Source organism: Ranitomeya variabilis, chromosome 3 (assembly GCF_051348905.1).
Source record: "Ranitomeya variabilis isolate aRanVar5 chromosome 3, aRanVar5.hap1, whole genome shotgun sequence".
In the NCBI taxonomy this organism is placed as follows: Eukaryota; Metazoa; Chordata; class Amphibia; order Anura; family Dendrobatidae; genus Ranitomeya; species Ranitomeya variabilis.
In genome coordinates, this window is record NC_135234.1 from 250971844 (window position 1) to 250998641 (window position 26798).

Sequence of the window (26798 nt, forward strand, 5' to 3'; positions counted from 1 at the left end):
TTGCTCAGAGACTAATGTGAAATGATGCAAACTAAATCTTATACAGAAAGCTATACTCCAGAGCAGGGTTTATCAAACTTTTTCTACTGGAGTTCACTAGACATTCCCAGTTGATGCCTGGCGCCTTACTGATGAGGTCTGCCACACAGGTTAAGAAGCATGGCCCCAGGTGAACTAGGTGATTTTTTACAGTTTTATTTGTCTATTATTCTGCGTGCCTTTGATGGCATGTTTCATGTTTTCTTGTCATACATTTTGTGGGCGAGTCTGTTCAGTGTAAAAGGTGAAAGGTTTGGATTGGAAAAAAGCAAGAACATCAAAGCAAAATTAGTTACGTAATTCTTGCGTGATATACACTTGCATTTCTGTTCAGGCTGAAGTGACATTTAAAATAATAGTTATCTATGGATAATAGTTAAAGAATAAGTCAGTGTCAAAAATATGCAATTTTTGATGAAGGATGGAGGTAGATGAAAGAAAAAACAACTCTTGAAATTTTCTATGCATATTTTCTTGTTGGCATAATCTTTGGGTGCATACAATGTTTTGATCGCTAATTTTAAGTATTTTTGCTTTACTAATAACGTGGCACTTAAAGATTAGCTTAAAGGAGTTAACTGACCAGTGAAAACAAGAACTCCTCTATCCACATGCTGATCAGGGGGTGTCCCTTAGAGAATGAATGGAACTCCATAGGGAATGAATGGGATAAAGGTTGAGCATGCGCATTGCAACACAATTCTAATGGAGATAAAACTTGATTGGACACCTACTGATCAACAAGTTATTACCCATCCTGGGATAGGTGATAATATGTCTTCACTGGAGAACCCCTATAATTTTCTTTCTGATTTTTCATATATGCAGGCACTTGAATTGCCTATGGATCAGTGAGATTACACATGCTCAGTCCCCATTGATAGCATGATAGACTCCCAAGGAGTGTCCAGCTCAGCAGACAGGAGTGCACAGGAGAAAAACTTGTGCTGTTTGTTGAATCTGTATTTTAATCTGTGTGTGTACTCTATTAGGAGCTCTACATTCCTGTCTGCTGAGCTGTGAACTTCTTGGTGTGGTTCTAAAGACCCAGAATCCCACCAATCTGCTGGAAATTCAAGTTAAAGCCAAACCTGAAAAATCAAGAAGAAACTTTAGATACTTTATAAATTTAAATGGCTTGTAACCCACAGGTTTGTTAAAAGCTTCAATACTAAAGCTATTAATCTAAAGCAGACAATAAAAAGCAAAAATTAACAGACTTCAGCTTTTACCTACCTAATGGCCCATCTTCAGAAAATAGCTTATAGAACAATGTTGCTAATATTATGGCTTGTAGTTTTAGAGGATTCCCCAATGTATGAAACCTGATGACAGCACTGGGTTGGTACTAAATTGCTTGACTTGTGAAGACAAATTGTTATGTAGGGATGTCCAAAAATGTCCGCACTGGTTCCAAGCCTAGGGTCCTTTGGTGGCTTAGAACTAGGCTCATTTTAGCTGTTTTAACTTATGCATTTCAATCTGCTCCTGATGGTGAATGAGCTACCTTGAAATAATTGCATTTGAGAAAGAACGCTGTAGACACAATCAGGCTCCAAACCCAAAAGATATGTATTCAGAAAACAGGCAAGTTATATATAAATCGCTCAAATAAATTTATTGAAGACAAAAAACATAAGACACAAGGGAATTCAAGAAAGGTTGATTGCTGTATATGATGATGTTGATGCATCTTCCCACTATCAAGTAAAGTTTTGGGTCAAGCAGTTTAAGTCGGGTAGGGAATCAATTAAAAATTACCCCTTTTCAGGTCGACCTGTCAAAGCATCTTATAAAGAAATGTGCTGTAAAGTGGAGGCCATAATTTTGGAAGATTGTCAGATCAAAGTCAGTGTTATAAATCATGAATTAGGCATTTCAGTTACCACAGTTTCTAGTGTCATTCATGATGTTTTATGATGTCAATGGTCAATTCCGGTGGGCGCCACAAATGTTGATACCTGAGTAAAAACAGCAATTTAGCCAAGAGAATGTAGACATGCTTGTAGAAAATCCAGGAGACTTCTATTCTCTAATTATCAAGGGTGATGAAACATAGGCCACCATAATAATCCTGGCACCAAACAAGAGTCCATGAACACAAGCACAAGGGGTTACCAACTTCAAAAAATTTTGTGTCCAACAGTCAGCTGGAAAAATGACGGTAACAGTTTTTTGGGATGCAGAAGGCATTTTATTACTAGAATTCATGCCACACAAGATAAGAATTACTGGAGACACCAATGCCTCAATAATGAATTAATTACATGAGGCAATCAAGAGAAACACCGTGGGAAGTAGTCGGCAGGTTTGTTGCTGCTTGTCGAAAATGCGCCAGCTCACAAGTCTCACAAATCACAAGCTGCTATCAGAGAATGTGGCTTCATGGAACTTAACCATCCTTCCCACAACCCAGACCTGGCTCCCAGTGATTATTTTCCATTTCAGAACGATTTCCAGATAACAATGCATCCAAAGAGGCAGCAACAGGGTTCTTGCAGCTGCAAGATGTCTCCTTCTATTCTTCTTCTTTTGTAACCTAGAGGCATCCGATCACTGGAGGAAAAGTGGAATGAGTGTGTTGAAGTCAAATGTGATTACATTGAAAAGCAATAAGGTCAAGTTTGTCCGAAAATTCTATTTTCTTATTCAGGTAGATAAATTATTGAACACCCCTCATATGTATTTAAATATAGACACTGCATGGAAAACTATGAAAATATGTATAATAATATTTAGCAATCAGTCTGAAGTATAGAAGCTGAGATGTCAGTCTTCACTGCCTTCTGCATTGATCCTGTTATTATGCATTTATCTTGCAGATGCAGACCCCTTAATTTGACATGCATTGTGATATGCATGACAGAAGAAACACATTGCAGTGCTTGCATCAGCAAGCACAGATGTGTTTGCTATCCTCTGCAATGACCCTGCCAATGCTTTGGAGCTCATACATTGTCCTCTTCAATTGACAAGCAAATTGCAGTGTCACTGCAGTCTACTATGCACTCCAAAGCAGCCAATATATAACTGAGGTTGCGTACTGCAGACTGATTATGTCTGTCGAGCACATTCTCAGAGAAATGGTCACTCGATTTAAGACAACTTCAAGCTCATCAAGAGCGGAATGACATGTTACCCTCATTTTATCTTTAGTAGAGAGGTAGATGGACATTACAGAGCAGGAAGGGTGCTGGCATGTCAACAGTGGATCATTTAGCCTGCACCCATATTCGTTCAGAGAAGAAGCACGGATAATGAAACTATGTTAGACAAGCATTGAAGACTTAGGACATATGAAACAGGGTCAAATAGTAATGGAAATTGCTAATAAAAATAACTATGTTTATGCTATTTTTATAATTTATGAAGTGGTGCATGCTCTTATTGTATAGGAATTGTTAGTAATTCTGACAGAGTCCAATATTAACCAGTGTTAAGTAACTCAGCAGCATATTATAGGTTTGCATTTATTTCTTTTCATTGTTAAACCGAAAGGATGCAAACAAAAATGCCAAGACTTTATTATTTTACAATTAAATTTTTTACCTCTACAAAGGGGCTTCCAAAGCAGCTTCAGCTACAGGCAAATCAGCCCTGCTTCAATGTCAGCTGTCACTGATAGGGCTGTTCTAGATGTAGTTAGACCCAGCAGCTATCGTTGTTTTCCTCCGGAACCAACAGAGGCAGCCAAAAGAGGCAGCCACAGTACGTGTAAATCGCTTTTGTCTTTCTTCCTTAGGTGCTCAGCTGTCTCTAGCAGCATGAAACCTGACATTCAGCTGCCAGTCCACCCAGTAAAAATGTAATGTCTTATCTTAAGGACTGTCCACTACCCATAACATTTCAGTGGGTGATCCTTAAGTTGTAAAGTAGCTTTGGTAATCAAAGTTTACATATGTGTTTTAGGTCATTACCCTGCCGCAAAAGGAAATCTGCTACACTTTTTAAGGAAACTTGACAGCTGATACTTGCTGCCTGAAACATGGGCAGCATTTAACAGACATTGGGTCCATCAGGGGCGTAATGATTGTGGTTGCAGGGAATACGACTGCTACCGGGCCCATGAGGGAGGGGGGCCCAATGATTGCTGCTCCTATTTCAGCTGGATGTGTGTCCGAGGATGCATATCCAGCTGAAAAGCACTGCGGTGCAAAGACCTGCTGGGTCCCTGCATTGCAATACACTCCCAAAGCCAACCAAGGGATTGAAAATGCTACAAAGGCCCATGCATCTGACAACAAGCAGGTAGGGGCCCATGTCTGCAATAAGAATGTTTGATGTCACAGAAAAAGCTGGATAATGTACAATAATAAATCTAATGTTCATGCTAGAATAACATATTTCCTTTTATTGCAATAATATATTGTGAAAAGAAAACAATACAGTATTCCGATTAAGCTCTATGCTACTAATACAGAAAAAAAATAAAAATGCATTCACATCTGAAGTGAATTATGGCCATATATGGCAGAAAATCTCACTAGATGTTGGGAGGCCAATGTCCTGGCTGACTGTAATGCTTCTATTTTTTTAAGTCTAAAGTGAGTCATTAGTTGGAATATCACAACCCTATCTGTTTTTAAAAGAGCAGTGGACTGCACTCTTCATTGCGGGTGCACAATTATATAATGCATTGCTATGGTTCAAAGTGTTGAGCCCTTGAGGACTGTTTGCAAAACAGTTCAGAGAAGCTGCTATAAATTCAGCACTCAGGCTGATGAGAATTACATTTATTAGAAAATGGAATAATTAAATTACTACAAAAAATAGTGTTATGTTCCAGATATGTTTCATTGCAAAATATGCTGGTCAGTACAAGTAACTAACCACAATGGTATATGCCAAATGTTTATCATGATGCCCTCATGAATTTCTTGGCCTCATTTTGTGGACCTTTGTATTTCGCTAATAGACTCCCATAACTGTTGCAGATATTAACAAAAGTCCCAGACAAAGTCCTGGAGAGTTGAAGTTTACACTAAATGCTATGATTGACTATTCTGTTAATAAGAACTAGCTTAATCATGTCCTCCAGCAGTCACTCAAGCAATCCAACAGATGTGTGACAGTTGCATACAATTGGCCTCATGGGTGACATGTCACACGTGTGTGAGGGTTAATCACAGTTTACTGTATTGTTGGAGATTTGTGATGTAATATATGATCTGGCCAGTAGAAGGCATCAGCAAGGGACAGGAGTTGGAGCATGGGGGTTTTTGGCAGTTGGTGGGCGGTTGGGAGGAGCGAAAGGAGAGTCCAGTTGAAAGTAAATCTGCGATCCTTGGAGAAAGTCTAGATAGAGCGGTGTTTCTCTAGATCTGCTGTTGGTGACTGTGGGACCAGTTGTTAGGTTTGACATGAGCCGTCTCGGCAAGGACAACCAAGTACACAGCATCTTGGGCTATTCCACTTGCGGACTCATCTCTAAGGACTTAGGGAAGCCCTTAGTTGGAGAGATCGGCATTCCCTAAGAGGTTGAAGAAGGTATTTTTATCTCTTAGGACTTAGGGAAGCCTTGCATTCGGGAGATCAGCATTCCATAAGAGCTTCATGTTTGGTACTGAGCCCAGCAAGAACACTTTTATTTCAGTTTCAGGACACACCGGTACCATCTTATGTGCCACACAACCATATGGATGCAGCTCTTGAATGTGGGTGTTGTTTATGTAATTTTTACAGGTGAAACTATTTTTTTTAAAACCTCCTACAAGCTAATCCAATTGACGTAATTTATTAAAATATAACTTTTAGCATTTAATTTAAAAGTCCCAAAATCATACAATTAGAGTTTCATTAAAAATTTAGAGTCTCACAGCACTGGAGGTTATTAGTATAGTTACTATTCAATTATTTGATTTGTCCTATATTATTATTATTTTAAAGTGTACAATGTCTCAATTATGAGACACTTTCTTCCTAAATAAAATTGTTGCTGAGTAATGACACCTGGCTATTCCTATAGATGCTATTGTTTTTAAACAGTTTGTGTTAAGCTAATACTGATTACTAAAGATGAGCGAACCTTTCAAGGTTCGGTTCAGCTCTGTGAACATCCCGATGTTTGCTGAACATGTTCGGCCAACGGTTCAATGAACATATCTGAACCCTATTGAATTCAAAGGGAGGCAAAACAAAATGCATAGACAACACCTTCTGGAGGGATAAAAAGCTGCCAAAACAGCTCAAATTAGGGGTAGATACCAGGAAAAATGTTATCAATTGACCCATCATTTGCTTTATAAATAAATGAGAAAATAATAATTTTTTTTATTACCAGACAGACAAAACTGATGGCTGCGGGCTGCAACTCTCAGCTGTCAGCAACGCTGGATATCAATAATAGAGGGGTCCCCATACTGCTTTAATTATTTAAGTAAATAATTTTAAAAATGGCATAGTGTTCCCCCATTTTTAACAACCAGCCAAGCTAAAGCTGATGGCTGGGAGCTGGTATTCTCAGGTTGATAAGGGGTCATGAATATTGGCCCCCTCCAGTCTAAAAATAGCAGCCCGGAGTCATCCAGAAATGAACATCTCTTGGCCCTTCCCACTTTCCCTGTGGTGGTGGCAAGTGGGGTTCATATTTGTGGGGTTGATTTCACCTTTGTATTGTCCGGTGACATTAAACCCACAGGTTAGTAACGAGGAGGGGTCTATAAGACTCCTATCCATTACTAATCCTATAGTTATATTGTAAATAAACACATACCCAGAATAAAGTTCTTTAATAGAAAAAATGACACAGACTCCTTTAATGAATCTAAATTAAACCATACTCACGTCATCGCCCAGTCCACAGAAGTCATGGTCTCCTGTAACAGAATTAAAATAACATACATTATTCCTTACCTGTCCTCCAAGAAGATAATAATGATACTCCAATCAGCCACAGCCTGCTCTCGCTGTTAACAGTTGACTACAACTCCCAACATTGTCCCCTGCTAATGCTCATCACAGTGCGAGCAGGGGACAGTGGCACGAGCTGTCTTTACTTCAGCATGCAGTGCCAGGGAACAGGGTGAACAGTACTGCTGATTTCCAGGCGCTGTTATGTGTGACATTGATGATACACAGATGTCATCTGTCATGATCCAGGATGGGATTTTGTCTTTGTCCCATCCTGATCAGACAGGGGTTAATTGTTTCGGCCTCTCTCTGGCAGAGGGCGGCTATTTAGTTGCCAATTGATTTAGGTCTGCTATCAGTTATACTCCTGCCCTTGGCTGAGTTGGTTGACCTCTTGCGTGCCTGTGCCTTGTGCCTGATATCCTGTTGCTTGTTTAGTTTTGACCCGGTCCGTCTCTTTGTGTGTTTGTCTACTGTCTTGGTACTGTGTATTTGCCAGTTCTGGTTTTCTGACCCCTTGGCTACGTCATGACTACCCTCTGCCTGCTTCTCTTGTACTGCGCTGTTCTCTCTGTGTATAACCCCTTGGCTACATCCTGACTATCTGTTCTGTCTAATCCCTTGGTAACTTTATCCGGTAGTTACCCTTCTAGGAGTTTTCCTTCTGCTCCTAGCTCTCGGAGCTTAGGCCACACCCCCAGCAGTCAGGTGCTTCAGATCCTATCTGACCTGAAGCAGTCTCTCTCTGCTAATGCTTCCTCTGAGAGACCTGTGGAAGGATCCGCCCCTTGGCAGTCACGTGCCCTCGTCTTCTGCAATAAAACAAAAAACAGAAAAAATAACAATATCCCTCATCTCTCCGTCATTCTGACCAATGCCAAAATCTTTATCTGGGGATTAATAGTTTTTAACCTGGACGGTGCCAAGATGCGACCGTCCAGGCTGAAAACCACTGGTGAATGAGCTTTTGCGAGCACAGCCTCAGTGACCTGCAGTGACTTCACTAAGGCTGCGTTCTCAGCTGGGCTGAACTCCTGTGACCTCAGTGAGATCCCCGCTAGCACCGTGAGAAAGTCGCATGGTGCAGAGGAGAGTTCACCGTAGTTCACCTGGAGAATTTCACTGTGGTGAATTTGAATGGCGGGGTACTCTCCAATTCACTGTGCAACTTTCTCACGGTGCTAGCAGGGATTTCACCGAGGTCACTAAAGTTCATCTAAAAACACATCCACAGTGATGTCACGACTAGTCACTGATGCTGTGCTCACAGCAGAAAATTCATCAGTGGTCTCACCTTGACACCTTCCAGGTTGAAAACTGTTAATTCCGTAGGCATGGATTACGGTATCGGACAGGATGATGGAGAGTTGAGGGGTATTGTTGTTTTTTATTTGAATTCTCTTGCAGCAGACAATGGCATCTGTAACGAGGTCGTAAGTATGGTTTAATTAAGATTTATTGAAGGAGTCTGTGTCATTCAATTAAAGTACCTTAGTCTTGGTGTGTGTGTTTTTATACAATATGACTATGGGGTTAGTAATGGGGGCATCTTATAGATGCCTCTCCAATACTAACCTCTGGACTTGATGTTACCTGACAATGCAAAGGCGACATCAACCCCCCCAACTATTACCCCACTTTTCACCGCTACAGTGCAAGTGGGAATAGCAAGACTAAGTGCAAGAATTGGTACATCTTAGAGATGCACCATTTCTAGGGCAGCTGAGAGTTGATGTTTTTAGCCTGGGGGGGGGGGCAATATTTGAGCTAGTACAGCCATGAGTCTTCTTAGGAATGATGCAACAAATTTTTCACACCTGGATTTGGAGATACTCTGCCATTCTTCCTTGCATATACTGTCCAGTTCTGTCAGGTTGGTTGCTGAATGTTGGTGGACAGCCATTTTCAGGTCTCTCCAGAGATGCTCAATTGAGTTTATGTCAGGGCTCTGGCTGGGCCAGTCAAGAATGGTCACAGAGTTGTTCTGAAGTCACTCCTTTGTAATTTTACCTGTGTGCTTAGGGTCACTATATTGTTAGAAGGTGAACTTTTGGCCAAGTCTGAGGTCATGAGCACTCCTAGAAGAGGTTTTCATCCAGGTTATCATTATTTGGCCACATTCATGTTTTCTTCAATGCCAACAAGTCGTCCTGTCCCTGCAGCTGAAAAACACCCCCATAGCATGATGCTGCCACCACCATGTTTCACTGTTGAGATTGTATTGGGCATGTGATGAGCAGTGCCTGGTTTTCTCCACACATACCGCTTAGAATTATCACCAAAAAGGTCTATCTTCGTCTCATCAGATGAGAGAATCTTATTTCTCATAGTCTGCGAGTCTATCATGTGTTTTTTTTAGCAAACTCTATGCAGGCTTTCTTATGTCTTGCACTGAGTAGAGGCTTCCATCGGGCCACTCTGCCATGAGCTGGTGGAGGGCTGCAGAGATAGTTGACTTTGTGAAACTTTCTCCCATCTCCCTACTGCATCTCTGGAGCTCAGCCACAGTGATCTTGGGGTTCTTCTTTACCTCTCTCACCAAGGCTCTTCTCCCACGATTGCTCAGTTTGGCTGGACAGCCAGGTCTAGGAAGACTTCTGGTGGTCCCAAACCTCTTCCATTTAAGGATTATGGATGTCACTGTGCTCTTAGGAACCTTGAGTACTGCAGAAATTCTGTTGTAACCTTGGTCACATCTGTGCTTTGCCACAGTTCTGTCTCTGAGCTCCTTGGTCAGTTCCTTTGACCTCATGATTCTCATTTGGTCTGACATGCACTATGAGCTGTGAGGTCTTATATAGACAGGTGTGTGCCTTCCCAAATCAAGTCCTATCTGTTTAATTAAACGCAGCTTGACTTCAATGAAGTAAAACTATCTCAAGGAGGACCACAGGGAAATAGGCAGCATGTGACTTAAATATGAGTGTCTGAGCAAAGGGTCTGAATACTTAAGACCATGTGACTTCAGTTTTTCTTTTTCATTAACTTTGCACAAATTTCTACATTTCTGTTTTTATCAGTCAAGATGGGGTGCAGAGTGTATATTAATATGAAAAAATGAACTTTTTTGATATTTTAAAGTGGGGTATCTCCGTCACACGCTTCACCTATCTGTGGGCTCAAAATTGTGGCACTTGAGACCTCCATTGAACTGTTTTTGCTGTGTCTTGGCCTCATTATTGACACCAGTTTGCTGGAAAAAAAACAAAAAATACAGGCCAGATATTTAAAAGTGGGGTATCTCCGTTACATGCCTCACCTATCTGGGGGCTAAAAATTGTGACATTTGAGGCCTCCATTGAATTTTTTTTGCTGTGTCTTAGCCTAGTTATTGACTCCAGTTTGTTGAAAAATAAATTGCTAGCTACAGGACAGATATTTTAAACTATGGTTTTCCCACACATGGATCACATATAAGTTCACTCCAAATTCAGCCATTGTAGTGAACGTGGAAAATATTGTACTCCATTTAAAATGGGCAAGGCGTGTGGTAAGGGACGGGGAAGTGGACGTGATGTTGATGGTGCATGCAGAGGCCGAAGCCATGGGCAAGCTGAAATTGGGCCCCAACAAACACCCACATCTTCTTGCTCGGCCTTCCTGTCCCAATTACTAGGGGACGACAGCAGCACACCATTATTGAACCGAGAGCAGTGTCAAAAAATTGTTGGTTGGATAGCGGATAATGGTTACAGTCACTTTGCCACCATCACCCTGTCTTCCACACAGTCAAGTCTGAGTAGCCGTGAGTTTGGACCACATATTCCTCACCGTGATCCTCCTTTCTCCCACCATGCCAAGTGCCCGGAGACAACTGATGCCACACTTGGACACTCCGAAGAGCTGTTCACTTTTCCATTTAGAGACTCAGGCCTCTCTCCTGGTCCACTTGAAGCAGGGCAAGATGAGATCGCATGTAGCAATGCCCAAATATTTGAGCAGCCATGGTCACACAAATGCGACAGTGGGAACGTGTCACAATAAGTGGATGAAGATGAGACACAATTGCCAGAAAGTCAAGAGGACGACAAGGGTGTGGAAATGGAATACGAGGTGGTGGATGATATAGTAACTGACCCATCCTGGCAGGAGGACATGCAGAGCGAGGTCAGCAACACACAGAAGGAGGGAGGCGTAGCACCTCAACAGACAGGAAGAAGCAGTGTGGTGGCTGCAGACAGAAGGTGGGCAACCGTTCCCTGTAACACCAACACAATGGAAGTTGGCAGTACAACTGTTAGGTCTTCCTGAGTCTGGTTGTTTTTTAAAGACTCTGCCGATAACCCCAAACAGGCCATTTGCAACACCTGCCATGTCCGCATCATCAGGGGTAGCAAAACTACCAGCCTGACCACCACCAGCATGATCAGGCACATGGCAGCAAAGCACCCGACTTTGTGGGCTGAACCCCAGGGTCCAGGAACAGTGTCTGCGGGTGACACCACTGCTTCTTCCGCTGTTGTGCTTGCCAGCCAATCCCCTGTCTATGGTGCATGTGAAGATGCCTCCTGCAATGTACCTGTCGTTGAACACACTCAACTAGCACCATCATCAAGCACGTCTTTGTCGCAGCCCAGCATTCAGTTGTCCATACTCCAGTCCTTGGAACGCAATCGGAAATACATTGCCAATGCCCCACAGGACACACTTCTAAATTCTCACATTTCTCGTCTGCTTACGCTCAAAATATTGCCTTTTAGGCTCGAGGAGAAGGAATCTTTCCACAACCTGATGACAGCGGCTGTCCCAATGGATTCGGTCCCCAGCCGCTACTATTTCTCCTGGTATGCCGTACCCGCATTACACAAGCACATGTCCAACAACATTAGCCATGCCCTCAATAATGCTGCTACTGGGAAAATCCACCTAACCACGGACACGTGGACAAGTGCTTCTGGGCAAGGACAGTACATCTCACTGACGGCACACTGGGTTAACATAGTGGAAGCAGGGACCCAGTCGGACCTTGGAATGGAACACGTCTTCCCAACGCTGAGGATTGCAGACCCTACGCCAATCAGGGTTTCCCCCATAGTCCACAACTCCTGCACCTCCTCCTCCTCTTCAGCCTCCATCTCTGAAATGACCACATCAGTCACAAGCTGGAAGCACTGCAGCACTGCCTCAGCCAAGTGGCAACAGGCTGTGCTGAAGCTAATATGCTTAGGTGACAAACCGCAAAATGCTGAAGAGTTGTGGACAGCTCTGAAAGAACAGGCAGATCTGTGGCTCACACTGCTGAACCTACAGCCAGGCATGGTCATGTGTGACAATGGCTGGAACCTGGTGGCCGCTCTGAGGCGAGGCGAGCTCACACACGTCCCATGCCTGGCCCATGTGCTTAAACTTGCTGTTTAATAGTTTCTCAATAGCTACCCGGAGCTACCAGATCTGCTTGTCAAAGTACGCCGCCTGTGTGCCCATTTTAGAATGTCAGCTACAGCTTCCTTCGCCCTTGCCATGCATCAGCAGCATTTGCAGCTTCCAGCTCACCGACTGGTGTGTGATGTCCCCACGCGTTGGAACTCTACACTGCAGATGTTGGAAAGGATTTGTGAGCAGAAGAGGGCAGTTGTTGACTACCAGCATCAACATGGCTGTCGGTATTCAGTTCAGACTCCACACATAAGACATCAGGAGTGGACATGGATGTCAGACATATGTACCATCCTCCAAAACTGAGGACTCCACCTAGATGGTGAGCAGCGATGATGCCATTATTAGCCTCATCATCCCACTTCTTTGTGTTCTGAAACACTCTCTGCTCACAATCAAAGAAGATGCATTGCAGGCGGAGCATGATAAGACAAACCAAGGAACCATACAGAGTGATTATACACAGCCCAGGCTCATCTCATCCCAACGTGTATTGGGTGACAATGAGGAAGAGGAGGAGAAAGAACAGGAGCTAGTTTCATGCGCTATAGACGGTACTACAAGCCCAACTGTCATACGGTCCGTTCAGTGTGGATGACCTGAGGACAGGGAGGAGGACAAGGAGGAGGAATCATGGTCAGTCATCCTCTTTTTGAGGACAAAGAAGTCTTGTCTGTTAGCAGTCTGAAAATACACCAAAAACAGGCAGAGATGCTTACCTGTCTGAATGGGCCTCAATACAAATGCACAAGCAAGGCTATTTCATTAGGTATTGCACCTGTGCATTTGCTATTTTGTTTGGGTCCGCTGCACACTGCTTGTGCATTTGTATTGAGGCCCATTCAGACAGGTAAGCATCTCTGCCTGTTTTTGGTGTATTTTCTTGAATTTTTCCTTTTTTGGTGTTTTTCCTGTTAGCAGTCTGGCATGTATGGCTGAGTTTATGTTACACTGCCTTTCCCGTGACCCTTGCATTCTCAAAATTTTGGGTGACAGCCATTATTGGGTGGTGACACTTCTAGACCCATGCTACAAGGAGAACTTTCTATTTCGTATTCCAGAGGCAGACAGGTGTACTAAAATGGTGCAGTCACAGAAGGCCCTTGTTGCGGAATTATTAAAAAAATTCCCATCTGAATACACAGACAACACTGTTTCTTGGACAACCAAGGAGTACAGGCAAGAGAGACACAACTCAATCCGGCAGAGGCAGGGGAATACTGACAAAGTTCTGAGAGAGTTTTCTCTGACCCACCCATCGCACAGGCCCTGAGGTGTGGGGTACTCTCACAAGGAGTGCAATGTTTTGGAAGATGCTGAGGGAGTACCTTGCTGACTGTACCAACGTCCTCCATAATTCCTCTGTGCCTTATAATTATTGGGTATCCAAGCTTGACACGTGGCATAAACTGGCTCTCTACGCCTTGGAGGTCTTGGCCTGCTCTGCCGTTAGCGTTTTGTCAGAGTGGGTATTTAGTGCCGCTGGTGGAATTATAACTGATAAGCGCATCTGCTTGTCAACTGTAAATGCTGACAGGCTGACTTTTATAAAAATGAACAAGGGATGGATTGGGCCAGATTTCTCAACACCACCGAATGATAGCAGCGTAACATAAACTCAAATCTAGTGTTTTGTTTTGGGAGGTCTATTCCCATGCACCTCTTGACACCCACACATGGGTGTATGCTTACTGATTTGGCATATTTGCTATTGTCCTTCTCCTGCTCCTCATGCTCATCATCCACCACCACTAGATCACCAGAGTGACCATGGTCTGTAATGCAACACCCACATTATTGTTTTTAAGGGTGTAAGGGTGTTTATGATGCCAGTAACAATTTTTTGACAGTATGTTGCTGTATACCCCCCCCAGGGGGAAATGTTTGTCAGCCCATACACTTAGTGCCTTGGCATTACAAGTATAGCAGACCCGCTCCTTTGTAATGGGAAGAGATTTTTAGGAGGCCCTCCTCCACGTATCTTCATCCACCACCACTAGATCACCAGGGTGACCGTGGTCTGTGATGTAACACCCATGTTATTGTTTTTAAGGGTGTTTATGATGCCCTTAAACAAAATTTTTTGACAGTATGGTACTGTATAACCCTCAGAGGGAAATGTTTGATAGCCCATACACTTACTGCTTGGGCATTGCAAGTAATGGAGAACTGCTCCTTTGTAATGGGAACAGGTTCTTAGGAGGCCTTTCTCCATGTCTCTTCCAAGGGGTATTGGGGTGAGTCCAAATTTGGGGCAGGCATTGCATTCAGTGCATAGGCAAACAGTATAGGAGACCCACTTCCTAATAATGTGAACTTTGTTGGTTAGTCAGCAATTCTCCACTGCCAGTTCTTCATCCTCAACACTGCAATTGTTTACTGCTGGTTCTTCAGGCTCAACACTGAAATGTTCCACTGCCCGGTGCTCATCCTCAACACTGCAATGCTACAATGCAGGTTCTCCGGGCTCAACACTACAGTGCTCTGCTGTTGGGTGTCCAGCCACAACACTGCAATGCTCCACTGCTGGGTCTTCATCCTCAACACTGCAATTCTCCAGTGCTGGTTCTTCAGGCTCAACACTGCAATGCTCCACTGCTGGGTGTTCAGCCTCAATACTGCAATTCACCAATGCAGGTTCTTCAGCCTCTCTGACCTCTGACCTCTCTGACCTTTCCAGCGCCTGCGCACTGCAGTACTTTGCTCTGCCCTCAACAGGGCAGACAAAGTACGCCTGCGCCAGAGCCGCGGCGTAAAGACCCGAAGAGGACGTCATGGAATGAAGATGGGAGGCGCCGGAGCGGACCGGAGACACCCATCCGACCTGACCGCACCGGGACCGCCCCTGGGTGAGTATAATCTAACGTCTTTTTCTCCTCTTTCAGGTAACATCGGGGGTTTATCTACAGCATTACAGAATGCTGTAGATAAGCCCCTGATGCCGGTGAGCTTACCTCACCAGCCATTTTGGGGGTGACAGGTTCCCTTTAATAATGGGAACAACAACGCATAGCCGGCTGATGCTTCTCATAGAATCGTGAGGACCAACTGCTTTCCCTTTAAGAATATTACAGTCCGCCTGATGGCCCTATAAAAATAGACTTTGTGACTTTGAGTCCCTCCTTCATAAATGAAGCAGGATATGTCACACAGCACATGGCCAGCTAAGGTTGTAAAATGTTAAAATTACATTTCCCAGTGATTGCATTTGTCTTGGTTGAAAGCAATGCTAAAGTTCAAAAATGCTATGTGTGAATGGATCGCCCCCAGGTGCAGGGCAGTGGGGTACTTGGTACCGGGTCCCTCTGTCTCGGTTCTGGGGATGTCACGGTGGCCCGACCCGGTCCGTGGCCCTGCTAAGGGGCGCCCAATTAAAGGTGATAGTTTGTCAAGTGTTCGTGACGCCACCTGTGGTATTCGGTCAGGGTGACCGACGCTGCTAGGGGTCCGCTGGGGTGATGGAATGGCAGCTAGATGGTATACCTTCCCACAGGTGAAGTATGTCCCCAGGGCTTCCCTTGATGAGTAGGTGGTAATGGTGGATGTTGTAGGGTGCGATGAATAACGAGGACACAAAGGTTGCAGTCTCTTTACCTTTTACTGAAGACTTCAGCATCCACAGTCCAGAGTACCGTTCACAGGGCTGGCTGAGTCCGGCCGGTCCGAAGGCACATCCAGAGTTCCCTTTGCAGGTGGAAATCAGTAGCCTTCCTACTAGCGCCTGTGTGTTGTAGTACCTCCCTGCTGAGCACCCTTGTAGGCTCCTACAGTGCTCCGTACCTCTAACAGGGGCCACCACGTGACGTACAGGACACGTGACCCGAAATCTCCGCAGATCCTGTCAGCTGCAACGATTCTGAGCGCTCAGCTCCCATTTACTTCCTGCCGCACGGGCGGCTGTCACCGGCCAGGACAGCACGCCGGGGAACCATCATCTCTGAACGTCGCTGATTGTCACAAGGGAAGTAATAACCAAGTTACAACCTTATAAGTGCACGTGTGTTGCTCCTGCTGACTTTCTTCAGACCCAGGTGTCTACACGCTGAATAGTACGTATGACCTTTCCTGGATTACTATCGCGTGTCTATACATAGAAGCACAGCTCCGCAAGCCTTGATGGAATTAGCTTTTGTTTTTAAGTTATAGTAGTTCTCCTAGTATCGATTTGTTTATTAAACTGCCTAATATATAGCAATATACTTTCCGAGCAGTATACATATACACATCTGTTCCCCCCTTTTTTATCCTTGTCCTCAGAGTCCGAAGGTTAGAGTTAGAGTCTGACTCATATACGAGTAACCCTATCGCTTCCAGTACTGTCTCCCCTCCGACAGGTAAATAGTGATTATTTAATTTCTATGCATTTTTGAGCGCAGGTATAATTCTTTATTGTATTTATCAGAGTTTCTTTTCGCCCTGTGTGGTTTAAGGGCTATACTAGCTGCTTTTTTATGCTTTTTTACACTAGCGCCGCTACACTACCATTCTAAATCTCTAAACAGTAGAACAATGTACCACAACTTCAGAGTCTGCTAAATGTATCTGAAGGTCTATTCCAGTCAAGCGGGGGTTCTGATTTTCTTCTCTTGCAATCCCATGAACAGCTCTTACTGAAATGTTGCTTTGTTTTCCAGACCTTATCTTGACCTCCACTGTTCCTGTTAACTGACATTTCTTATTTACATTTTGAACTAAGGGTACTGTCACACTCTGCAACTTTCCAACGATCACGACCAGCGATACGACCTGGCCGTGATCGTTGGAAAGTCGTTGTGTGGTCGCTGGAGAGCTGTCACACAGACAGCTCTCCAGCGACCAACGATGCCGAAGTCCCCGGGTAACCAGGGTAAACATCGGGTTACTAAGCGCAGGGCCGTGCTTAGTAACCCGATGTTTACCCTGGTTACCATCGTAAAAGTAAAAAAAACCAAACAGTACATACTCACATTCTGGTGTCCGTCAGGTCCCTTGCAGTCTGCTTCCCGCTCTGACTGAGTGCCGCCGTAAAGTGAAAGCAGAGCACAGCGGTGACGTCACCGCTGTGCTCTGCTCTTTCTTTCCGGCCGGCAGTCAGTCAGAGCGGGAAGCAGGCTGCAAGGGACCTGACTGACACCGGAATGTGAGTATGTACTGTTTTTTTTTTTTTTACTTTTACGATGGTAACCAGGGTAAACATCGGGTTACTAAGCGCGGCCCTGCGCTTAGTAACCCGATGTTTACCCTGGTTACAAGCGAATGCATCGTTGGATCGGTGTCACACACACCGATCCAACGATGACAGCGGGAGATCCAGCGACGAAAGAAAGTTCCAAACGATCTGCTACGACGTACGATTCTCAGCAGGGTCCCTGATCGCTGCTGCGTGTCAGACACAGCGATATCGTATGGATATCGCTGGAACGTCACGGATCGTGCCATCATAGCGACAAAAGTGCCACTGTGAGACAGTACCCTTAGGCAAAGGTAACTTGAAAACGCTTTGCTATCTTCTTGTAGCTTTCTCCTGCTTTATGGGTCTTCACCATGTTCATTTTCAGACTGCTAGGCAGCTACTTAGAAGAACAAGTGTCTGCTATTTTTGGTACAAGGTTAGAGGAGGCTGCATTTTTATAAAGCTTGGAAATTTTCATCACCTGGTCTTTCCTAACAATGATGGTGAACAAGCCATAACCCTAACAGGCTAATTAAAGGGAACCTGTCACCCCAAAAATCGAAGATGAGCTGCATCCACCGGCATCAGGGGCTTATCTACAGCATTCTTTAATGCTGTAGATAAGCCTCCGATGTATCCTGAAAGATGAGAAAAAGAGGTTATATTATACTCACCTAGGGGCGGTCCCGCTGCAGTCCAGGTCCGATGGGCGTCGCGGTCCGGGGCCTCCTATCTTCTTATGATGACGTCCTCTTCTTGTCTTCACGCCGCAGCTCCGGCGCAGGCGTACTTTGTCTGCCCTGTTGAGGGCAGAGCAAAGTACTGCAGTGCGCAGGCGCTGGGCCTCTCTGACCTTTCCCGGCGCCTGCGCATATGAGTTCATAGACACAATTGCAATGTAGCGGGAACAAAAAAAAAAAATAATTCTGGCGTTTTGACTTTTTTTCTCATTACGTCGTTTAGCAGTCAGGTTAATTATTTTTTTATATTGATAGATCGAGCGATTCTGAACGTGGTAATACCAAATATGTGTATGTTTTATTTTTTTTCATTGTTTAATTTTGAATAGGGCAAAAATGGGGGTGATTTGAACTTTTATATATATTTTTTAAAATATTTTTTAAAACTTTTTTTAACTTTTGGCATGCTTTATTAGTCTCCATGGGAGACTAGAAACTGCCATAACCTGCTCAGTCCTGCTACATATGGGTGATGATCTGATCCACTGTATGTAGAGGAATTGCTGACTTGCTATGAGTGCCGACCACTGGGAGGCGCTCATAGCAATACGGCAGTGACAATCATAGAGGTCTGCTGGAGATATCTGTTTGTCAGGCCAACCCATCCGTGACCCGGGATCACGTGACGGGGTCACCGATGGATGGGATTTCCGGCGTGCTTGCCAGAGGCGCGCGTTCAATGCCTCTGTCAGAGTATGACAGCGGCATTTAACTAGTTAACAGATCGCGATTACACCCTCGGCTGTTATAGGCACATGTCAGCTGTTCAAAACAGCTGACATGTGCTGGAAAAGATGTGGGTTTAGCGCCAGAGGCCACATCAAAGGGAGGGAGTCCGGCATCGGTGTAGTATTACACCCGATGTCAGAAAGAGGTTAATGTAGAAAATGAAAAAATATATTTTTTGTGCCTAAAATACAAAGGAAATGTGTTATCTTTAACTTTAGGCCTTTTAGAGATGATTTAATCTTCAACTTGCTTAACTGTTCACAATTACAGTAATTTTTACCAGGGGTGTCCCATCTATTACATGCCACTGTATGTTCCCCATCCTGGTCCCATCATGTTATGTTTGTTCCACAACCTGGTATATACAGGTGCTTCTCACAAAATTAGAATATCATCAAAAAGTTAATTTATTTAAGTTCTTCAATACAAAAAGAGCAACTCGTATATTATATAGAGTCATTGCAAACAGTGATCTATTTCAAGCATTTATTTCTGTTAATGTTGATGATTATGGCTTACAGCCAAAACCCAAAAGTCATTATGTCAGTAAATTAGAATACTTTATAACCCCCACATTGAAAAACTATTTTAAAATCTGAAATGTTGGCCTACTGAAATGTATGTTCAATAAATGCACTCAATACTTGGCCGGGGCTCCTTTTGCATACATTTCAGTAGGCCAACATTTCGGATTTTAAAGTCATATTTCAAGCTGGTGTTATAAAGTATTCTAATTTACTGAGATAATGACTTTTGTGTTTTTATTGGCTGTAAGCCATAATCATCAACATTAACATAAATAAACACTTGAAATAGATCAATCTGTTTGCAATGACTCTATCTAATATATGAGTTTCACGTTTTGTATTGAAGAACTGAAATAAATTAACTTTTTGATAATATTCTAATTTTGTGAGAAGCACTTGTACCTGTACCTAGACTATTAATGAAATCAGTGTGCTATATTAGTCCTATATATAGCCTATTAAGTTTTTTGTTACTGCGTCTCCTGTTGACATGAGGTTCCTTATCCTATTTTAACTGTGCTCTATGATTATTAATTAATAAAAGATTTATATTTTATTCATAATTGATTCTATGTTCACTTCTTTGATCCAGTGATGTACTTTCCTTGGGCCATTATGCTCTAGTTTATTGTGAAGTGTAGTTCTTCTAGGTTAGGGTTTTTGGGCAGTGTTATGTTTATTGGCCATAATATACCTACAGGGACAGCTATAGTCCCTCTATTGCCAGAATGCCATCATTGGTCGCAATATTCCTACAATGACAGCTACCATCTCCCTATGGCCAGAATGTTCTTATTATCCACAGTATACCTACAGTGATAGCTACAGTCACCCTATTGCCAGAATTCCCTCATTAGCGCCAATATACCTACATACCTATATACAGTATCTCAATTTTATTTTTGTCCTGTGTTATAAAATACAGGGCGGAATAAAGCTTTCTGTGACGTTACTGACAGACTAGATATTTCAGTATTTTGTCTCTAGGGTTCTTTGAGAAACCTGAGACTAAGGCTGGTGAGGCTTTGAGGATTTGAGTATGCTCTGTGACCAATTGCTGCAGGCTAAGGGCAGTAAGTAAGGTACTATTTGTGCAATTTCTACTATCCCAGGTGTGGTCACAAATACTCATTGGTGAAATGTTTTAAATCCACATTTCCATCTTACTAAGGTGACCAGATGAACAGATGACTCTGACTGGTGACACCGACAACTAATAGAAGGTAAGAAATCATAGACAACACATCAGAATCAATCTCAGTCAAGTGTCTCATTCTGGAATTATCTTCAATGTCCTTTGTGACTTCTGAGATATTATCATTTTCCCACATTACTAGTAAATGATAATATTGGAGATGTGCTCATTTATATTACAGCATACAAAGTGCTTATAACGATGTCTGGGGATCCTCATGGGCCAGCCAGCATATACATGAAATACAATATTGGTAACAGGCATACTAAATATTTTGAATGGAAAATATGGAATTTTAAAGGCAATTTGATACAATTTTTGGAGATATTTGATCATTTTTGGACTTTTTTTTATAGCTCCCTCTAAAATAAAAACAAATGCTTTACATATACATTTTACATTAGTACATTGATGTCATTTATTTTTGTGTTTATTTTTTGTACACCTGCTAACATTATTAGCTAGGTTTTTTGCATTCTCACTTTAAATATTTTAGGGACAAGAATCAAATCTGTGGTTACTTACTGATATGGCCTAAATGAAACATCTTATATTTTCAGACAGGAAATCTTGTCTTTAATATTAGAAAGTGCTCTATCATGGCAGATTTCTCTTAATGGGAAATTGCTATTTCGGACAACCTCCACCCAAAATGTAAGGTGAAGGATGAAAATTTTGTAATTGGAACAGTTGTGGAAAAAAAACACCTACATCAATTATTGAGTTATTCTGTCATATGTTAGATTGTACTTCAGTATGATGATATAATAAATATGCTCATTGATATAAGGCTAAACATCTACCTTCTGTTAGTGGAGATGGCTGAGGAGCGTTTTCAAAATTGTCTGGTCTCACAAGCCACGGAATAGAGTCATGATGTAAGGCAACTATCTTCTGTGAATGGTACATAGGAGAATATGCATCATCAAAAGTCTGCTCTCCCTTTTTCCCATTCATAAGGCCACATACAGATTTCCATGTGCACCATACCATAAGTTTTTTTTTCCATTTTTTTCATGGATAGACTGCATACCTTTTATAGTTCAATGGCTGATTACATGACCTTATTTTGTTGCAGACCGAGTGGTCTGCCCAAAAAAATGAAGACATGTTCTGTTTTGATCTGGGCCACAGATCAAAATTAGTCATACAATGGATCCATGAAAAGCACTGACAGGACAGATTGTCATCCGTGTGTATTTCATGTGCTGTCCGTTTGAACAATGAAGTGGATAGGAGAAGCTTTGAAATTAATTTTTTTTGCATACAAGAAAATCACTGATGACACATTGATGGTAAAAACTGAAATGCTGACAGAACAATTAAAAAATTCAGATACGAACTCTGATAGAGGTTTTTTTTTTTGTGGACGTTTTTTAACCAGAAAAATTGCTGACATTTGAATGAGGCTTAAACAGATATTTTAGCAATTCTACCAATATATCCTAGAATACAAGACAAGATTTAACAAAGGTAAACCATTGTATTTGGCAGGGGGTGCATACGTAAATCGTGGTGCACCATTGCAGAAGTTCTAATCGGGCCCCCCTCCCACACAAAAAAATATTAGGTGGAGTCACAGAGGAGCATATCTCACAACTCTGCAGCCCTTACAAGTAATTTTCCTCCTATTGAAGCCCTAGACTAACCTGTTGTTACCCACTTAAATTATGATGCCGATCCCAACAAAAATGCTCCCCCAAACACAGTATGATACCTCCACAGGGAATTCCTGCACAGTACCCTCCACCTGCACAGTATGATGACCCTACTGTACCAATCCGGCAAAGTATGGTGACCTCAACACAGTATAATGCTCCAACTGTGACCCCAACACAGCCCACCACACAACATGATGGCCCCCACACAGCCCTCCATGCAGGATAATGGCTCCCACTCCCTCCACATGGCATGTTGGATCCCACACAAACCTGCACATTGTATAAAGGCCCCTGATATCCCTCCATACAGTAAAAAAACGCCCCCACATAGCCCTCTAAACTGTATAATGGGTCCAACATAGCCTTAAATATAAACACCAGTTCCAATATGAGATTAGTCATATGGAAAGAGGAAGAGACCCATCAGTACATCAAATACATTTTTATTGGAAAATAACTCTACTTAGCGGACCCTGCTAAATCCAGGATTAATAACCAGTTAGTATGCAAGTATAATTTAAATAGGATGCTGCCGCTGAACTGTACAATAAGCACAGATTGAGCTATTAATAAACTAATGTGTATCCAAAGTAACATCAAAGGTTTTGGTGACCCATAGTTACAAATGAGCAGCTCTCCTTATATTATATATGACCCATCTAAGTATAACTGGGCTAGCAGTAAGCTAGAGAGTAAGATTGCATACGTTAGTGATTGTTATCAAGGGGAAACACCATAATATTACAATACCTTAGATATGGATGACAGCAGGAGCAGCGTGTCTGGAAAGAGCAGAGTCCCGCTCACCCCGACGTGCATTTCACCTCTTGATTCTTCTGGAAGCATATAATATAATGAGCTCCACATATCCTTCCATTTGATACAATGGGCCCCATATAGCCTTCCATATAATACAACATCCCACACATAGACTTCCATTTAATACATTTGCCCCACATAGCATTCCATATAATAAAACAACCCTAAATAGCTTTCTATACAATATAATGGCCCCTCACATAGTTTTACATATAATATAATGGCCTTCACATATCCTCCATTTGTTATAAGGGGCTCCGCATAGCCTTCCATATAATATAATGACCCCACACATAGCCTTCCATTTAATACATTTGCCACACATAGCACTCCATATAATATAAAAACCCTCACAAAGCCCTCCATCTATATATATAATTGTCTAAGGGTTTTTCTGTCTGTCTGTCTGTCTGTCTGTCCTGGAAATCCCGCGTCTGATTGGTAGAGGCCGCCAGGCCTCGACCAATCAGCGACGGGCACAGCATGGCGACAATGATGTCATAATGGAAATCCTGCGTCTCTGATTGGTCGAGGCCGCCAGGCCTCGACCAATCAGCGACGGGCACAGTATCGACGTAGATGTCATAATGGTTGCCATGGCGACGATGATGTCATAAAGGTTGCCTCGACCAATCAGCGATGGGCACAGTCTGCCGCGAATTCTGGAATCATCATTGTCCATATACTACGGGGACATGCATATTCTAGAATACCCGATGCGTTAGAATCGGGCCACAATCTAGTATAATATAATGACCTCCACATAGTCCTCCATTCAATATAATGGGCTCCACAATGTACTCATTGATTAAAAAGAACCTAAAACAATATACTCACCTCTCCTTGTTTCTCTCTCTGCTCCGGTCTTCCGCAGCGTGTCTTCCACAGCTTTGCACTGCTTGGCACAGCGGATGCAGTGTAGTGACGTCATTGCACCTGGTGCGCTGAGATGTTAGAGCGCAGACATGCAGGGAGAATGATGGAAGAGGGAGCTGATAGCCTCATCCTCAATCATTGCTTTCAACTGTATCGTGGGCCCCATAGCACTTGATCTGCCACCATTGGCAGCACGCCACTAGTCCTCAGTGAGTCATGCCTAGAAAAATTTGTTAGAGATTTAGCTTAGATATAACATATTGGTCAGGCCAAAATCAATACAACAACTATTTGGCCCAGGTTATGCTGTTCAGATTCAAGATTCAGCATTGGAAATGGTAGTCAAACAATGAAAACATATACAGTGGCTCTAGAAAGTATTCAGACCCCTTTAAATTCTTCACTCTTTGTTTCATTGCAGCCATTTGGTAAATTCAAAAAAGTTATTTTTTTCTCATTAATGTACACTCTGCACCCCATCTTCCAAAAAAACAGAAATGTAGAAATGTTTCCATATTTATTAAAAATTAAAAACTGAAATATCACATGGTCATAAGTATTCAGACCCTTTGCTCAAACACTCATATTTAGGCTATGTGCACACGTTCAGGATTTTTAGCCTTTTTTAGCGTTTTTTGGCTGTTTTCCGCCGAAAAAGTGCTAAAAAAACGCTTACATAAGCATCCCATCATTTTTAATGCATTCCGCATTTTTTGTGCACATGCTGCTTTTTTTTCCGCATCAGAAACGCATTCCAGAAAAAAACGCAGCATGTTCATTCATTGTACGGAATCATGTGCGGTTGGTACCCAGGGTGGAGGAGAGGAGACTCTACTCCAGGCCCTGGGAACCATATACCTGTAAAAAAAAACAAAAAAACAATTAAAATAAAAAATTGTGATATTCTCACCTTCCGGGGGCTCCCGCTGCCTTCCCGCTCCTCGCGATGCTCCCGTTCCCAGTAATGCCAATGTGACAATGACCTGTGATGATGTAGCGGTCTCGCGTGATGCCAAGTCATCTGGGGTTATTGCCGCGAGGCATTACTGAGAATGGGAGTGCTGCCGAGAGCATCACGAGGAGCTGGAAGGCTGCGGGGGACGCCGGAAGGTGAGAATATCACGATTTTGTATTGTTTTATTATTTTTAACATTATATCTATTGATGCTGCAAAGGGGTCTGAATACTTTCCGTACCCACTGTAGGCCATGTTCAAACATTCGGTATTTGGTCAGCATTTTACATCAGTATTTGTAAGCCAAAACCAGGAGTGGAACAATCAGAGGAAAAGTATAATAGAAACATATGCTCCACTTCTGTATTTATCACCCACTCCAGAAATGGCCGGAGCGAGGCCGCCCAACCCCCTCACCCAAGGCCTGAAGCGGAGGCCAGCATGACAGTGGGTTGGAGGTGGGTATTTAGGGTAATTTAAGGGAGGGAACTATGGAGAAGGGTTTTATGGGTCAGTTGGGGGAGGGGCCTGGCAGTTCCCGCTCTCCGAACCCTGAAGCATCCCGCCCTCCCGCCCCCTTTAGGTTTTTATATGAATATTGTGTGGTAGGTCATGTGTTTATTTGCTTTTACGGGTCACTGTGGCCTAGGCGGCTGGGGGGAGTCCTTGGAGTTGGTGGAAAATTGGTTCGGGGGATCCGTTGGCTTATGGGTCCCCTGTTTTTTCAGAGTTTAACTGGGTTCGGACCTGGTGAATTGTGGTGGGGACTTTCGGCTAGTGTGGCCGAATCCCCGGGTAGTTATCGTGAACAGTTAAACCTTTGAGTTTATTGGTGCTCCCGAGCCAGGGTGGTAACGGCTGGGAGTAATTCTGTGTTTACTGTTATGTTCACAGTTATTGTTATGGGGTATTCGCCAGATTCTTTGTAGCTTCAAGGACTCCTCCTAGTAAAAGATGTGTCTACATTGTGTGTAATTATTATTTATTTGTTGTGTTAAAATAAAAAGGCTGCTGTGGCCAAGTTATTCCAAAAGTAATTATTGTCATGTGTTTTTTGTGTGAGTTGGAGTGTGGATGGGGGCTGGGGTGGTAGATGGGGAGGTGGTGATAGGTGGGTTTTGGAGGGAGGGAAAGGGGGTCCACCCGGGATACCCAAAGTATCGACAATGCCATTGTCATGGTTTTGGCTTACAGATACTGAGGTAAAATACTGACCAAATCCTGAACTTGTGAATGTGGCCACAGATATATAACGATAGTTGTCATAGTCAGAGTTAAAGTAATATTCTGATTTTGTGACCAAACTTTCCAGATATTACTTCCTGCAATGATAGACAGACAGATAGCTGTATAGACAAATATGTCTTGCCATTTGTAATGTACGACCATTGAGAGAACTGGTATTTGAAAGAAAAAAAAATTAACTAGTGGGACAACATTTCTACCCTCAGCGGTATATCCATTCACGGACATCACTAGCCAAAGTAATAATGTTTGCCATATAATTTCAGTTCAGTGAAGAGTTAGTATTGAATAATACCAGCTTATGATAAATGGAAGGATTTAGCTTTTCAGACTAGCAAATATATACTTGTGATATTCAAAAAAATACAGAGAAAAATAAACATCTGAAATTCTTTTTAGGACGACGTCAATCAACATGAACACAATCAACTTCTTGCTGGGAGCTTTCACCCTGGCCATCTGTTTCAATGTGTGCCTTTCACAAAGTAAGTACTTTATATATTTTTTTAAAGGGAATCTTTTGCCAAGTTTTTGCTACCCCATCTGAGAGCAGCATGAAGTAGGTGCAGAGACCCTGACTCCAGAGATGTTTCACTTGCTAGGCTGATTGCTAGAATTTGTATAAATTCACACTT

The 26798-nt window shown here is 42.8% G+C and overlaps 2 long non-coding RNA genes across 6 annotated transcripts; one reads left to right on the forward strand and one right to left on the reverse strand.

Moving 5' to 3' along the window:
- Positions 1 to 1651: 1651 nt before the first annotated feature.
- On the reverse strand, positions 1652 to 24405 carry LOC143818138 (uncharacterized). 3 transcript variants are annotated; one of them, XR_013224333.1, is made up of 4 exons: positions 23925 to 24405; positions 23019 to 23101; positions 21411 to 21501; positions 1652 to 2595 (listed from the first exon to the last, which is right to left on the reverse strand). It is a non-coding gene; the product is annotated as an uncharacterized LOC143818138 (long non-coding RNA). The 3 variants fall into 3 exon arrangements; XR_013224332.1 differs by having other exon boundaries at positions 23019 to 23104; XR_013224334.1 differs by lacking the exon at positions 21411 to 21501 and having other exon boundaries at positions 23019 to 23104.
- LOC143818139 (uncharacterized) lies at positions 5512 to 26696 on the forward strand. 3 transcript variants are annotated; one of them, XR_013224337.1, is made up of 4 exons: positions 5512 to 5526; positions 16522 to 16598; positions 20584 to 20635; positions 26563 to 26696. It is a non-coding gene; the product is annotated as an uncharacterized LOC143818139 (long non-coding RNA). The 3 variants fall into 3 exon arrangements; XR_013224336.1 differs by lacking the exons at positions 5512 to 5526; positions 16522 to 16598 and adding an exon at positions 20431 to 20485; XR_013224335.1 differs by lacking the exons at positions 5512 to 5526; positions 16522 to 16598 and adding an exon at positions 20436 to 20494.
- Positions 26697 to 26798: the final 102 nt, after the last annotated feature.